At 47.0% G+C, this 16,492-nt stretch overlaps 1 protein-coding gene across 8 annotated transcripts in view; it reads right to left on the reverse strand.

The window, feature by feature from the left end:
* The window catches only part of IFT88 (intraflagellar transport 88), a 75,167-nt gene extending 70,269 nt beyond the window's left edge, over positions 1-4,898 (reverse strand). For 7 of the 8 annotated variants that reach the window (XR_007473171.1, XM_049701252.1, XM_049701257.1 and 4 more), the window contains exon 1: positions 4,766-4,876. The gene's annotated coding sequence lies outside the window, so the exon portion shown is untranslated. Of the gene's footprint in view, positions 1-4,765 lie in introns of all 8 variants that reach the window. The other variant, XM_049701255.1, reaches the window with a different exon arrangement.
* Between the last annotated feature and the right edge of the window lie 11,594 nt (positions 4,899-16,492).

Raw genomic sequence — 16,492 nt, forward strand, 5'->3', positions numbered from 1 at the left:
AAAGCCCAGGCGTGGCAACGAAGACCCAACACAGCCAAAAATAAATAAATAAATTTTAAAAAGAAAAACAAAAAAAGAAGACCCAACACAGCCTAAATAAATAAATAAGACTAGAGATGGTCATTCCTTGGCAGTCCAGTGGTTAGGACTCCATGCTCTCACTGCAGAGGGCCCAGGTTTGATTCCCTGGTCAGGGAATTAAGATGACATGAGCCGTGTGTTGCAGCCAGAAAAATAAAGACTAGAGATAAGCACTGGTGAGGATGTTGAGAAAACGGAACCCTCATGTACTGTTGGTGGGAATGTAAGCTGGTGTAGCCACTGTGGAAAACAGTATGCAGGTTCCTAAAAAATTAAAAATAAAGTTACTGTATGATCCAGCAATTCCACTTCTGGGTATTTATCTGAAGAAAATGAAAACACTAACTCAAAAAGGTATTTGCACCACTACGTTCATTGCATCATTACTGACAATAGGCGAGATATAGAAACAGGGCTTCCCTGGTAGCACAGTGGTTAAGGATCCGCCTGCCAATGCAGGGGACCCGGGTTCGATCCCTGGTCCGGGAAGATCCCACATGCCTCAGAGCAACTAAGCTCGTGCGCCACAACTACTGAGCCTGTGCTCTAGAGCCCACGAGCCACAACTACTGAGCCCACGAGCCACAACTACTGAAGCCCACGCACCTAGAGCCTGTGCTCCGCAACAAGAGAAGCCACCGCAATGAGAAGCCCGCACACCGCAAGGAAGAGTAGCCCCCGCTCGCCGCAACTAGAGAAACCCCGCGTGCAGCAAGGAAGACCCAACGCAGCCAAAAATAAATTAATTTTTAAAAAAACGAAACAAAAAAAACTAGGTGTCAAAACATTCATTCATTGCACTTGTTTCACATTTATTCCACACCCACTACATTAAAAGGACAGTGATAGACACAGCTGATTGTACTGATTTTCAAGGAGCTCAGTATCAAGTGAAGAAAGGTATATAACAGTCAATTATAATGCAAGGCAGAAATCACTGAACACCTACCACAGGGCTAAATTAAAGAGACCAATAACACAAAACGTCAGCAAGCATATGGAGCAATGGGAATACTCATATGTTGTTTAGTGGCAGTGTAAAATGGTACAATTTGAGGAAACAATCTGGCAGTCTCATAAAATTAACATATATCTCTTATGACCCAGCAATTCCACTCCAAAGTATTTATCCAAGAGAAATGAAAATATATGTCTATAAAAAGATTTGTTTAAGTGTATTTACATGAGCTTTATTCACAATATCCAAAAATTGGCAACAGACCATACCCATCAATAGAATGGATAAGCAAAAGGTGGCATATTTAATGCAATGAAGTACTACTCAGCAATAAAAACCAGTGCACTGATGACATTTATAACAATACATAAAAATCTCAGTTATGCTGAGTGAAAGAAGCCTCACACATAACAGTACCTAATGTATGTTTCAAGTCCTAGAACAGGCAAAACTATGGCAGAATACAATCAGAACACTAGTTGCTTCTTAGAGGTGGGGGGTAGGGACTGAATGGAAAAGGGCATGACAGAATTTTCTGAAGTGATAAATGTTCTATATCTTGACAGGTGATTTGATTACACAGACGTATGCATTTGCGAAAACTCAGTAAATGCATACTTAAGATTTCTTTTTACTGTTTGTAAATTTTTTCTTGAATGAAAAGACTATAAACAAATATTGAACTATAATTAATATACATACTCAACTATTTAAAGGCAAACTTAGTATCTGTAATTTAGTTTGAAATGTGTAAAAATAAGATGGATAAAAGGATCGATGTGATAAAGCAAGTACAGAAAAATGTTAATGGTAGAATCTATGTAGCAGGTATGATGTTCACTGAAAAATTCTTTAAAATTTGCTGTAGATTTGCAGAGTAAATTTTCATAATAAAATGTGAAAAAAGTACAAAACAAGATGAAACAGATATCAAAGCAAAGTAAAACAGAAGCATGGGAGAAACGTAATTATTGTGCATGTCTACTGTAAATGTGGTAATTATCAGAGAACTGGGGACGAATTCCCAGAAGACCACTCATTCAAATTGAGTCAATATTTTTGGCAATTTGGGAAGGGGGCTGTCCAGTTACCCAAGAAATGTAGTACTGAATTACTTTGTGTATCTCAAAATACATATTATCTTTAAAGCCTGTACAATATTAAGTGCGTCAGTAAATTCCTACAAAAATTTCAGCTTAATCTTATTGCTCAGTAAAATGCCAGATACATGTGGCCACTCATAAAATTTTAACATTACTTTAATAATAAAATTATTAATCTTTTGATATAATTCACATACCATAAAATTTACCCTTTAAGTACCATTCAGTGATTTTTAGTATATTCACAAGGTTGTGCAGCCATCACCACTATCCAATTCCAGAACATTTCATCACCCCATGGAGAACCCTGGGGCCCTTTAGCAGTCACTCTCCATTTCTCCCTCCTCCTGTCTCAGAGGATTTGCGGATTCTGGACATTCCATAGAAAAGGAATCACCCAATATGTGGCATTTTGTGTCTGGCTTCTTTCACTTAGCATTTTTTCAAGGGTCATCGATGGTATAGCATGTATCAGTACTTTGTTCCTTTTTATCGCTGAATAATATTCCATCATAAGGATATACAACATTTTGTCTGTTAATGGACATTTGGATTGTTTCCACTTTTGACCATTATGAATAGCTACAGCAGGACTTCCCGGGTGGTCCAGTGGTCAAGAATCCACCTTCCAATGCAGGGGACCTGGGTTCAATCCCTGGTGAGGGAACTAATATCCCTTTTGCCGCAGGGCAACTAAGCTTGTGTGCTGCAACTACGAAGCACACAAGCCACAACTAGAGATCCCACGCACCACAACGAAGATCCTGCACGCCGCAACTAAAGATGCTGCATGCCACAACTAAGACCCGATGCAGCCAAAAAATAAAAGTAAATAAATATTTTTTTAAAAAACTACTGCACTGGGGCTTCCCTGGTGGCGCAGTGGTTGAGGGTCCACCTGCTGATGCGGGGGACACGGGTTCGTGCCCCGGTCCGGGAGGATCCCACATGCCGCGTAGCGGCTGGGCCCGTGAGCCATGGCCGCTGAGCCTGCACGTCTGGAGCCTGTGCTCCGCAACGGGAGAGGCCACAACAGTGAGAGGCCCGCGTAACGCAAAAAAAAAACCAAAAAAAAAAAAAAAAAAAAAACTACTGCACTATGGGGAATTCTCTGCCGGTCCAGTGGTTAGGACTCAGTGCTTGGCAGAGCCAAAAAAGAAGAATCCCTTATATGTTCCTGATACTAGACCTTATCAGATAAATGACTAGAAACTATTTTCTCCCATTCTGTGCACTCTTTCCCCCTCTTGACAGTGTCCTTGGAAGCACAAAAGCTTTTAAATTTGATGATGCACACATATTTTTTGTTTGCGCTTTGGGTGTTACAGCTAAAAAACCACTGCCTAATCCAAGGTCAAGAAGATTTACACCTGTTTTCTTCTAAGAGTTTTATGGCTTTAGCTCTTAGATTTAGGTCTTTTGAGTTAATTTCTCATTACTTTTTGGAGATGAAAATTCACTATGAGAGCAAATGTCAATCATATAGAAATGTTCATTCCAAAATAGCCCCCCAAAATATTGTCAGTGGTAGAAGACATACAAAATATTTTAACTTAAAAGCTTTAGGTCAGGTAATGGGACACCAGTGGTTCTCAAAGGTCAGTGTGTGTCAGAAACCCAAGGGCTGGGACTTCCCTGGCGGTCCAGTGGTTGGGACTCCACGCTTCCACTGCAGGGGACCTGGGTTCGATCCCTGGTCCAGGAAGTAGGATCCCACGTGCCATGCCGCGCGGCCAAAATAACAACAAACAAATCTATGCTAAACTGATAGGCAAAGTAATTTTGAAAAAACGAAAGAAACCCAAGGGCTTGTTAAAATCAGACTGCCACTCCCCCATACCGGTTTCTGATTCACCAAGTCTCAGGTGGGAGTCGCCAGCATCCCCCTCCACCCCTTGGAATGTGGATTTCTAACAAGTTTCCCAAGCGTTGCTCCTGCTGGTGCTCCGGGGACCACACTGTGAGGACCACTGTGTTCAACAGAAACCACCTAATTACAAGTCCCATTTAAGTCAATTTAGCTTACACGTCTCTCAGAACAACAAGCAACTTTTACAACTGGAGATCCTTTCTTCTGGGCTGTCCCCAGACCAAAACAGTTCAGATCTGAGAGAGACTCGGGGTGACCGACGCGGAGGGTAGGGTGCGGTGGGGAAAGGTGAAGCACTCAGGGAACAGCTAAGGCGGCGAAGGTCCGCCACAGCCCGGGTTTCCCGGGTTCTGCTGCCAAGGCAGCTCCCGGGCTCGCGCCGTCTGGACTGAGCGCGGGAAGCGCCCCCCACCCCGCCTCCCCGGGGCCCCGCCCCCGTCCCCACCGGCGGCCTCTCGCCCCCCGGGGGCCGCACCGGACAGCCCGGCCGCCCACTGGAGCGGACTGACTCCGGCCCGGGAATGCCCACCTCCGCGAGACGGGGCCCGAGCTCGTGCCTCCCTCACCCGCCGAGCCTTCCCGGGAATTTCTGCGCTTCCCGTCACGAACGCTGGGTCAGGGGCTCAAGGGCCGCGCGCGGGCTGCGGGCGGGAGCGCACGGGCCGGCGGCGGGGGAGGGGCAGAGCCCCCGCGACCCCCCACGGCCCCCCCGGAGGGCGGCGGGCACCCGCGACGCCCGGGGCCCTCTCCTACCTCGCGGCGAGGGGAGCAGGGAGACCGCGAGGGCTGCGGGGTTGGCGCGGCCTTTCCGGAACTCGGCGGAGAGCTGCGCAGCCGTGGCGTTGCCACGCGCGGATCTAAGGAAGCCGCTCCCACAGTGCTCCGCGAGGGGGCGGGGCGATACAGGTGGGCGGGGCCGAGCCTGGAGGGCGGGGAGGGGCCTGAGCGGAGAGGGGCGGGGCCGGCTCCGGCTAGGGAGCTGGAGCCGAGGGGCCCCGCGGAGGCGGTCTTGGCGGGCGGTGAGTGGGACAGGAACTTGGGGGAAGCCCACGTCTCCTAGATCCTGATGAAATCATCCGGAAGGCAGATCACTGGCGGGTGGTGCTGGTTGCTGTGAATAGCTCCGGTGGCCGCCGCACTAGCTGTGAGCCCTGGAAGCGCGTCCGGGCAGGCAGCTGGCTGTCTGGACCCCTCCCGCGGTTCCCCCCGGTCCCGGCTAGAGCCCAGGCCGCCCGCGCGGCCCCGCACATCTCGTGGTCCTGTCCTGTCCTGTGCTCCTGCCCTGGACACGTCGAGGGCGGCCCGAGACGCGCCAAAGCCGGCACCCAGCCTGAGTGACGCTAAGCAAGAGAACGAGGAATGAAGTTAATAACCGGTTCACATCTTTAAAGTTTGTCTTAAATTTTCAAGATAAATTGGCGGGGAGGCGTCTAAAGACACCAGTGTAATTAGTGAGTTTTGGAAGACTGAGATGTTGTCTCCCTCCAGTGCAAAAGGCGAGTTATGCTCTCTGGCATATTAGGGATGATGTCTGAGCATCGTGCTGGCCTGCAGTTCATCATAAAAAACTGAGGTTTCCAAAGTTTAGGGCCCCTCAGCTGTGACACAAACTCACTGTGCGTGCAGCAGCCGCCTGCGCTACCCCTGTGGGACTGGGGAGGTGTGTGGGCAGAGGGAGTGTGAAGCTCAGGCTGCTTGCTGGGCTGTGACAATAAGGTCCTCTGTCTCTGACCAGGTGTTTCTGCTAGCTGTCAGGACACCCTGTTAGCTTGTCAGCTTGGAGACCTGGTCAAGTCTTAACACGGCTCTTGAGAGTATCTAGCCACCCAGCCTGGCTCAAAGTAGCTGTTCACTACATGTTTTGTGAGTTAATTCCTGAACACTGTAGAGCCCTTCAAATCACTGCACTTCGGTATATGGAAACCATTTTCATTATCTGTTTAGATCTCCAGGCTGTAAATTTGCAGCTCCCTCGATTGTTAAAAAATATATTTATTTATTTATTTATTTTGGCTGTTAGCTGGAGCATGCAGGATCTTCTTTATTTATTTTTGGCTGCGTTGGGTCTTTGTTGCTGTGCGCAGGCTTTCTCTAGTTGCGGTGAGCGGGGGCTACTCTTCGTTGGGGTGCACAGGCTTCTCATTGCAGTGACTTCTCTTGTTGCAGAGCACGGGCTCTAGGCGCGTGGGCTTCAGTAGTTGTGGCACGCGGGCTTAATAGTCATGGCACGCAGGCTCTAGAGCTCAGGCTCAGTAGTTGTGGCGCACGGGCTTAGTTGCTCCGCGGCGTGTGGGATCTTCCCGGACCAGGGCTCAAACCCGTGTCTCCTGCATTGGCAGGCGGATTCTTAACCACTGTGCCACCAGGGAAGCCCCCTTCATTTTAAATGTTGTAATGAAGCTACTATTTTTTTAATATATTTATTTATTTACTTGGCTCCATCGGGTCATAGTTGTGGCGTGCGGGATCTTCCTTGCCGCATGTGGGATCTTTAGTTGCGGCAAGGCACACTCCTAATGCAGGGGGGCCCGGGGTTCGAGCCCTGGTCGGGGAACTAGATCCCACACGCCACAAGTAAGAGCTCATATGCCACAACTAAAGATCCTACGTGCTGTAACTGAAGCTACTATTTATTAAGCACATGCCTACATCGGCAGACAAAATGTTAAGGTCACATAGCTCATATTACTAAAATACAAGCTCCAGAGAGAACAGAGATTCTTGTTTCCATCACTTCCAACCTGGAGGGCTAGGCAGCAGACAATCACTGCATTTTGTGGTGTTTTTCTGGGCAGAAGAGGTGAAAGGTTTTCACAGTGCCTAATAAATTACTTATTAGATAAACCAAGTGTTGCCAAGCTGGGGTGGGAATCCAGTGGTGGTAACACCTATGGTGTACTTGAGTAAACTTTTACGAATAAACAGTAACTATAAAACTATGTTATGGGACTTCTCTTGTGGCGCAGTGTTTGAGAGTCTGCCTGCCGATGCAGGGGACACGGGTTCGTGCCCTGGTCCGGGAAGATCCCACATGCCGCGGAGCAGCTGGGCCCGTGAGCCATGGCTGCTGAGCCTGCGCGTCCAGAGCCTGTGCTCCACAACAGGAGAGGCCACGGCAGTGAGAGGCCCGCGTACCACAAAAAAACAAACAAACAAAAACTATGTTATGAGCTCTGATAGTGGTAGATCCACAGGACCTCACGTACACCAGGTGTTAGGGACCGAATTGTCGCCCCCAAATTCAAATGTGGAAGCCCTGAGCCCCAGGACCTCAGACTGTGACAGTATTTGGAGACAGGGCCTTTAAAGAGGGATTAAGTTAAAAGGGGGCCTCGCGGGTGCTCTTGCCACCTGGTTTCCTTCTCTCCGGGCTCTTCTCACCACCTCCTCAGCACTCTTGCATCTTCTCTCTTGCTGTCACTCAGTCTGTTTTCCACACTGCAGCCAAAGTGGTCACCCTTCAGTGAAGGTCTGATCACCTCGTTCTCTGCGCAGGACCTTTTGGTGCCCTCTCTCCCCACTGGCCTTGACCTCTGGACAAAGTCTAAACTCCATGTTGTGCCTTACAAGGCTCTTCAGGGGTCAGGACACAGGAATCTGCTGCAGCCAAGAGAAATCAATTCTTGCTAACTGAAGCAGAAAAGGAATTTTTTGGAACGATGTTGGGTAACTCAGAATTGTCAGAGAGGCTGAGGAGCAAAGTTTGGAAAAGCAACAGCAGCTCAGGCAGGCAAGGCCCAGCCAAAGTCGGCTCACGGGAGCGAGCTGCCGAAGTCATGACCAACCCTCGCCGTTTGCTCAGGCAAACCAGGAGCAGTTGGTCGCCCTGCTTAGCCGGCTGCTGTGGCCCTGCCATCTCAGTACCTCAAGGCCCTCTCGCCGGTGGACGCGCTCTCACACAGCTGTGCTCTGGCACGTAGCACTTTACCACTGGACCCTGGTTCCATCATAGCCACTGGGAACCGTTTCTAACCACCCTGCCCTTTGTCTGCCTCCTGAGCCCCAGATGGGAATGCCAGCTTGCTGTGTGTCGGTCAAAGGCCGTGTTCTGGCTTCCAGGGAGCTCAGACGGAGGGTGTCTGCTCCCCGAAGCTTCCTCCCACGCATTTTGGGATCCTCCTAAAATACGAAGGGTGTCAGATGCTGGGCAGCCAACAATGTCCATGGACAAACGTCCACGACACCACCCCTCCCCTTGGCCTCCTCGCCGGCACGTCGTGCCCCGGCCATACTTGCTTTCAAGTCTTCCTCACCCCCAGGCCTTCACAGCACACTATTCTCTTTTCCTAAAATGATCTTTCCTACTGTCCTCTTAGCCTGGCCACCTCTGTCCAGAAGGCCTTCCCTAGTCGCTGAGTACTAGTTTGCTAGGGCAGCCGTAACAAACTACCGCATGCTAGGTGGCTTAAAAACAGAAATTTACTTCCCAGTGCGCTGGAGGCTAAACTTCAAGATCAAGGTGTGGGCCGGCGTGGTTTCTTCTGAGGCCTCTCCTTGGTCTGGCCGCTCTCTGCTACCCCTTCACGTGGTCTCCCTCTGGGCACCCTGAGTGTCCTAATCTTCTCCTCTTATGAGGACATGAGTCCCATTGGATGAAGACCCACCCACAAGGCCTCCTTTCAATTTAATCCCCCGTCTCCAAATACTGTCACATTCTGAGGTCCTGGGGGTCAGGGCTTCCACATTTGAATTTGGGGCACACGATTCGGTCCCTAACACCTGGTGTACGGTGGATCTACCACTATCAGAGCTCATAACACAGTTTTATAGTTACTGTTTATGCATCAAAGTTTACTCAAGTACACCATAGGTGTTACCACCACTGGATTCCCACCCCAGCTTAGCAACACTTGGTTTATCTAATAAGTAATTTATTAGGCACTGTGAAAACCTTTCACCTCTTCTGCCCAGAAAAATACCATGAAATGCAGCGACTGCCTGTTAAATATTTTAAATTATCATGGCTTTTTTTTTTTTTTTGCCCCAAAAGCTAAAAGCAAATTAGCCTGAAAATGTAGAGTGAAATTTTTTTCTCATCTTTTTTTAAAAAATAAATTTATTTATTTATTCATTTTTCCCTGCATTGGGTCTTCATTGCTGCATGCAGGCTTTCTCTAGTTGCAGCAAGCGGGGCTACTCTTCCTTGCGGTGCGCGGGCTTCTCATCTTGGTGGCTTCTCTTTTGTGGAGCATGGGCTCTAGGTGCTGGGGCTTCATGAAACAGTGAAATTCAGTGCTTTCTACTGTCAGCATTAAGTATTTTTATTGCTCTGTGTCAGCTATATTCAGGGTCTAACAGCAGCATTTGTTCGTTTGTTCATTCATTCATTCAACTGTAAGAGTTTCACCAATGGATAAGCCAGAAATAAGGCATTCCTGGCAGATGGAAAAATGTCTGGAAGCTGCACTGTCTAATATGGTAACCATTAGCTGCTGGTAACTATTTAAAATAAAGTTTAAATCAATTCAATATAATTTTTATTTGTTTTATTTTTGGCTGCATTGGGTCTTCGTTGTAGTGCATGGGCTTCTCATTGTGGTGGCTTCTCTTGTTGCAGAAAACGCGCTCTAGGCGCGCGGGCTTCAGTAGTGTGGCACACGGGCTCAGTAGTTGTGGTTCGCGGGCTCTAGAGCTCAGGCTCAGTAGTTGTGGCACATGGGCTTAGTTGCTCCGCGGCATGTGGGATCTTCCTGGACCAGGGCTCGCACCTGTGTCCCCTGCATTAGCAGGCGGATTCTTAAGCACTGCGTCACCAGGGAAGCCCTCAATTTAAATCAACTATAAAGTTTAGTTCCTTAGTCTCATTAGCTGCGTTCCACAGGTGTGTGTCGGAGACTCATGTGCAAAACTTTTCCATCATCACACAAGGGTCTACAGGCAGTGCTGGGAGGATGCAGAGAACAGTAAACTCACTTGACTGCACTGAAAACAGTTGGAATAAACTATAGTTGTTTGTAAGTGCCAAAGCATGATCTAAAGAATCATCTGTGACCTGATAGTATTTTTTTAAATATGTGTGAGATAAATTCTTCTAAATATCTATAATAATTCAATACAGAATGTTGAGAAATGAATTATTGTTTTTGTTTTTTATTTTTTTGGCCATGCCGACTGTCTTGCGGGTTCTTAGTTCCCCAGCCAGGGATTGAACCTGTGCCCCCTGCAGTGGACGTGCCGAGTTCTAACCACTGGGCCGCCAGGGAATTTCCGAGAAATGAATTATTGTTGTATTTACATGTGCTCTTCAAAATTCTCCGTATGAAGAACAAGATATCACTTCACTGAAACACTGTTAGTCACCACATTCATTCGGTTCGTGTTTGAGTGGGTTTGTTTAATTCCGGGGGCACATGAGGGTGGTTTGGGAAGATGTTAGGTTTTGTCTTTTTGAGGTGGCTTGTATATAACATTGTTGAACTGCATCAAAAGGCAAGAAAAATCTCTTTTTTATTGCAAATGTGTCTCTATCCAGCAATGACTTTGAAAGGGAGATCTAAGTACTTTCTGTACAACCCCAGAAAAGAAAGTCGAGGTCCCTCAGGGTGAGGGTCCTACCTGTCCTGCTTGCTTAACTGAGACCCCCTACTGGTTGACTGAGCCCCTTACCTTCTGTCTTGGTTTCTCACCCTGAGCCTTCTGCCACCCCCAGAATCCTGAGTCCAGGCAGAGATGAAATCCTTGAGTGACATCTTCTCTGAGTGAATTCAGAAATCATCTGGAGGGAATTCCCTGGTGGTCTAGTGGTTAGGGCTTTATGCTCTCACTGCTGAGGGCCCGGGTTCAATCCCTGGTTGGGGAACTAAGATCCCACAAGGGGCTGCGCATGTGGCCAAAAAAAAAAAAAAAAGAGAGAGAGAGAGAAATCATCTGGGCAGAAGCCATAGTGACTATAATGGTTATGAAATGCTGAGTTTCTGACAAGGAGCTACGATCTATCTGGACACAGTTACATTCAAGCACATGGATTCTCTAGATGATATTATACTCATCACAGCCTCTGTCATATATGGTTGTACAGGTTGTGTGCTGCAGAAGGGGGCGACATCTAAGGAGGGGTTATTCACATAATAGTTTTCATAGATTTGCTGCTTATAATAATAAAAACAATTTTCCAGAAGATGGCAGTAAAGTATCTTGTTCGAAAACATCAGTATAGCATGACAATTTTCTGGGGGTGGGAATATAGTGTCTTGAGGAAAAAGTGCCTTTTTCTTACTTACAGAAAGGTGTGAAATGGCTTATCACTTGCTCTAGGTCCTGTAGAAAATCAGCCCTCTATTACTGGCGAAAATGAACAAGTGAAGTTTAATAGGTAGAGGAAAGGAAAAAGAATGATCAGGGATATATTTCGAAATTCTAGCTTCCAAAATGCCGACTCTTTGTTAAAATAATAATATCAATATATTATATGTGTTATATAGTATGAATAATACAGTGTAATTTAAGCTTTCCTAGACCTCATGGGACCGTGGGTATAAATGTGCTTTATGAAAATAGAGAGGAACCCTTTAGTTTTGAGGTACATGTTTCTGTCTCCTCAAAAGTCTCCCCCCTAAAATACAAACTGTCTTCAGTCTTTGGTTCCTCCCCCAAAATACACATTTTTATAGCAGTTACAAGGCTGTCCCTGAGACCCAAATTCTCGAACACTAAGCATTACCATGTATGCACAGATCCTTTCTTAACTCAAAAACATAAATACCATGGCCTTTATTCTCTTAAACCTTTATATACTTACTTCTTAAGAAATATTTTAGGGGGAGGGATAAATCAGCACCTTGGGATGAACACACACACACTACTATATATAAGATAGATAACCAACAAGGACCTACTGTATAGCACAGGGAACTGTAGTCAGTATTCTGTAGATAACCTATATGAGATAAGAATCTAAAAAAGAATGAATATATGTATATGTATAACAGAATCACTTTGCTGAACACCTGAAACTAACACAACATTGTAAGTCAACTATACTCCAATGAAACTAAAATATTAAAAGAATATTTCAATAATCCGAGTCTTAAAAGTAAATTGGGGTCACTTAAGAGCAGAGCATTTGACCAGATATCCCAAGTGGATCTTCTCGTTGCTAACGACCCTCTAGGCTGAGTGCTAGGTCCACCGATGTTGTCCCATTGGTATCTGAACGCTTTCTTGCCTCTGGGCACACAAGCCAACCTGGTACCCTTCCTGCACCAAACACACATCAACAATTTCTCCATGGAGTCCTGGTTCATTTTAGTGAAAATGGCATTACAGACCAAGATTTGGGCATCTGGGGTTCAGATCAGATTTGAGATGCTGGGTATTGTTAAGCCTGGGCTGTTTCAGCGAGCAGAGCTGGAAAATACCTTTTTTTTTTTTTAAGGTGTGAGTTCTTACTGATATTTTCAATTCAATTCTAACATCACAGCATTCCTCTTTAAACTCTTTGTTTCTATAATTATACCTTATTTTATGGTGAAATCTTCCTGCTAAACGAAATCAACATATTTATTTGATTTGTCTAGAATACAAAAAAAAAAGTTAAGAATAGCAATATGATATTGGTGTGAAATATAAAACGACAAAATGAAGTTCAAGATTTTCTTGATGGCCAGTAGGCGCATGAAAAGATGCTCAACATCACTAATTATTAGAGAAATGCAAATCAAAACTACAGTGAGGTACCACCTCACACCAGGCAGAGTGGCCATCATTAAAAAGTCTACAAATAGGACTTCCCTGGTGGTGCAGTGGTTAAGAATCCACCTGCCAATGCAGGGGACACGGGTTCGAGCCCTGGTCCGGGAAGATCCCACATGCCGCGGAGCAGCTAAGCCCCTGCACCACAACTGCTAAGCCCCCGCACCTAGAGCCCGCACGCAGCAATGAAGACCCAATGCAGCCAAAAAGAAATAATAAATAAATAATAATTTTAAAAAGAGGGCTTTCCTGGTGGCGCAGTGGTTGAGAGTCCGCCTGCCAATGCCCCGTGCCTCGGTCCAGGAAGAGCGGCTAGGCCCACGAGCCATGGCCACTGAGCCTGCGTGTCTGGAGCCTGTGCTCCGCAGCGGGAGAGGCCGCAGCAGTGAGAGGCCCACGTACCGCAAAAAAAAAAAAAAAGAGCCACTGCCATTGAGGTGGTTTCATCTTAGAAATGAGTGGAAATACACAAGGAGTTCAGCCTCTGAAATGTGCCCCAAATTCACCTTAGCCATCATCTGGCCCATCTTCAGTGGCTGAATACTTGGTTATATGTGCAAGATTTGTAAAAAGGAAACTTTGGCGGTGCAAACCCATTCCAATGAATAATACTTGATTTCTAATTATGTTAGAATCTACATGTTTTCATGGGCTGGATGCAGTTTTAACTTCATCAAGTTAACAGCTTCCTCTTCTGAACCACGGACCTTCCTCTCATACTTGAGTCTCAGGCTACACAAGTTGAATTTCCAAAGATAAATTAGAATCTCATGGGACTTCCCTGGCAGTCCAGTGGTTAAGATTCCCCGCCTCCATTGCAGGGAGCACGGGTTCAACCCCTAGTTGGGGAACTAAGATCCCTCATGCTGTGTGGCATGGCCAAAAAAAGAGGAAAAAAATCTCAGAAATCTATAACCAAGGTGTATCAAGATCAATTTCAATTAAGCTAATTAAAAGAGGGAAAAACATGTCAGAGATTACACATTTAAACTGTCACCAGGAAGTTCATATGAAAACCTCTCCACAGATTCATATGGATTTCAGATGACCTGGGTTCCAATAGAACTGATTGATAAACACCAGCTGTCAACATTTATACAAGTCAAAATTCCAGTCTGAAACACAGAAACCACCCAGATATTTCAGCAGAGTGTCTATCTATCTATCTATCTCACTCAACAGAGAATTTAATATGGAGAATTTGTTCTGTCATTCTTGGACTGAAAAGCACAGAACGTCAGGAGGGCCGCTACTCCTGGGACTCAGGGATGCAGGAAGATTTGGGGACTAGCAGAGGAGGGGCCTGGGGGGGAGTGGAGCCTCTGAGGGGTGTGAGAGGCTGTGCCTGGGGGGTCACAAAGCTGGAGGAGGAACCAGCGGAGGTCACCCGGGCGATTGTTAGGGCGACACTAGGAGGATCAGCAAGTGACCTGACCTGTGTTTTGTCTCCAGCCCCCCGCTGGTGGACCGTCACAGGAAGCCAGCGTCAGGGTCACACAACAGAACATATGTAGAAGGGTGAATGTGGAGCAGAGAGACAGCAGTTTAATAATAACTGGCACAGTCTAAACACGCTTCTAAACATGGTTGACCTTTTATGTCGCAACAGTGAAGGCCATGCTTTCTCCTAAGAAGATGCAGTTCTCTCCCCCACAGAGAGGGCCTAACCCTCTCGCCCCAAAGGGAAGAAAGAGCTAAGAGTCGTGGCACCCATCTCTGGGCAACACTCTTGGTGTCCATGTCTAATTTGTTTAAGTCTCACCTGAGAATTTTGTGACCTAATGACTAAATTATAACGTTACACACTACCAACAGCCCTTACATAAAATAATAAGGGAAAAGGAGGAGGGAGGCAAAAGAAATTAGGTAACACACACACACACACACACACACACACACACACAGATAAAAATAAGAAAAAATGAATGGCTGCAACACGCACCACCTCTGCTACTGGTCAGAACATAATATTTATGACTTCTTTTTCCAACTACGTGTTGCAAGTGTACCCTCATCCAGCATCTCAGCTGATCAAGGTTTTGTGTGGTGTTTTTTTCCCTAGGTGGGAGAGGGGTGCAGTGAACCAAACATTTATTCTCAAAGGATATAAATCATCCAAAATCCTACTCCCCCCAAAATCAACTTTATTGAGGTATATATGTATAACTTACATATAATATCATACACTCATTTAAGTGTATATTTCAATGAGTTTTGAAAATTTATACACCTGTGTAACAATCACCATAATCAAGGTACAGAATACTCCTATCGATGCAACATTTCCCTTGTGCTCCTCCTGAGGCATCAGCCCCTGCACTCCCAGGCCCAGACAGCCACTCATCTCCTATCCTTACAGAGTAGATTAGTCTTTTCTCGAGTCACATGTAATTTGAATCACAGGTCCGAGTTTCCTGCTATCTGGAAGTTGAGTGTTCCTATGAGTTTTTTCATAAGCCGAAATGGGTAAATCAAAGGAGCAGTTACCTTAGGACACGTCTTGCTAAGGGGAGCACAAGATAAATGAGATGAAGCACAGATGCTCACAGACACAGTTCAGAGCTCTGGCATCTGATGCTGAGATGCTGAGTGTAGTCCCCGGGCCGCCCTTGCTGCCTGGGCCGTGCGCTGCCCCTGTAACGGCTCGCTGAAAAACAAAGGCTGAGCACTGTTTTCGATTTTTGCCTTTTTTCACGACTCCCGTGACTGCCACGAGTCTAGGGACCAGTACCTTCTTAGCAAAGAGCTAGCTAGCACTGCAGAGCAGCGAACAGCCCAGCTGCTGCCACCCCGGGAGCGCGCCCTCCAGGGTGCGCACTCTGCACGCGCCTTGACCGGCTTGCTGCCTGTGTGGCTACGGAAACCGCTCAGATCTGAGCTGGGGAAGCCTTGCAGTCCGGTACCCTCAGCACCAGGTGCGCCTGACGCTCTCCCAACTACGTACCACTGTAGCATTTGTGCAGGAAAGAGGTGTGCCTCTGAAAGACTTCATTGCCGACTTGGGAACGTTATCAGTCTCCATAATTTCAGCCAGTCTGATGGGCGAAAGACGACCTCTTTGTTGTGTCACTTTTCATTCTCTTCTCTAAAGTGAGTTGAGTGCCTTTTCAAATGTTTATCGATAACTTGTGAAATTGCTCTTGCTCTGACATTCCTCTGTTCGCTCCTGACCGGGGAAGACAGAGGAAGGGCTCCGTGCGTCACCCGAGTCTCAGTGTCACGCGTTTCCACTGCCTAATCGTCTTGACCTGGATGACTGGTGTGCCCCCGTTTGTGCTGTGTGGACAGTGTTGTCATGGGACATGTGATGCCCTTTCCTCCGGTCTGTTTCCAAAAAGAGCCAGGGGTGGCGCGGTGACGTTTCCTTCTCCTGGAGCAGAAACCATCTAGGCCTTCGGTAGGAGGAAACACAGCCTGGCTGCGGCGGGCTCCACAGCCTTCCAGTTTGCCCCTCCCCCCTCCCCCCAGCTTTTCTGCCTGCTGTCCCAAGGCTCCTGGGCCTCGGCCTCATCTGCGGAGAAAGGCGGGGTCTTCCCAGAAACGAACTACCAGTGTGAACTCAGCACTAACCGTCCTCAGCTTAAGGCCTTGAGCTGGTGTGGACGGAAGTGGTGCTAATGTCTTCACACGGGAAGGGGATTCCAGTGATAATTTTGCGGGGTCCTTTAGCGGTCACGCCTTGTGCTGGTCTGGAGGTGTCCTCTCCCCGTGCACCGACTTTAGGGGCGCCGTTGGGAAATGACCAAAACAAAGTGAGTTACTGGAGTCCGAAGTGGCTGCTCTGCCACC

This window comes from Orcinus orca, chromosome 18, assembly GCF_937001465.1.
Source record: "Orcinus orca chromosome 18, mOrcOrc1.1, whole genome shotgun sequence".
Taxonomy (NCBI): domain Eukaryota; kingdom Metazoa; phylum Chordata; class Mammalia; order Artiodactyla; family Delphinidae; genus Orcinus; species Orcinus orca.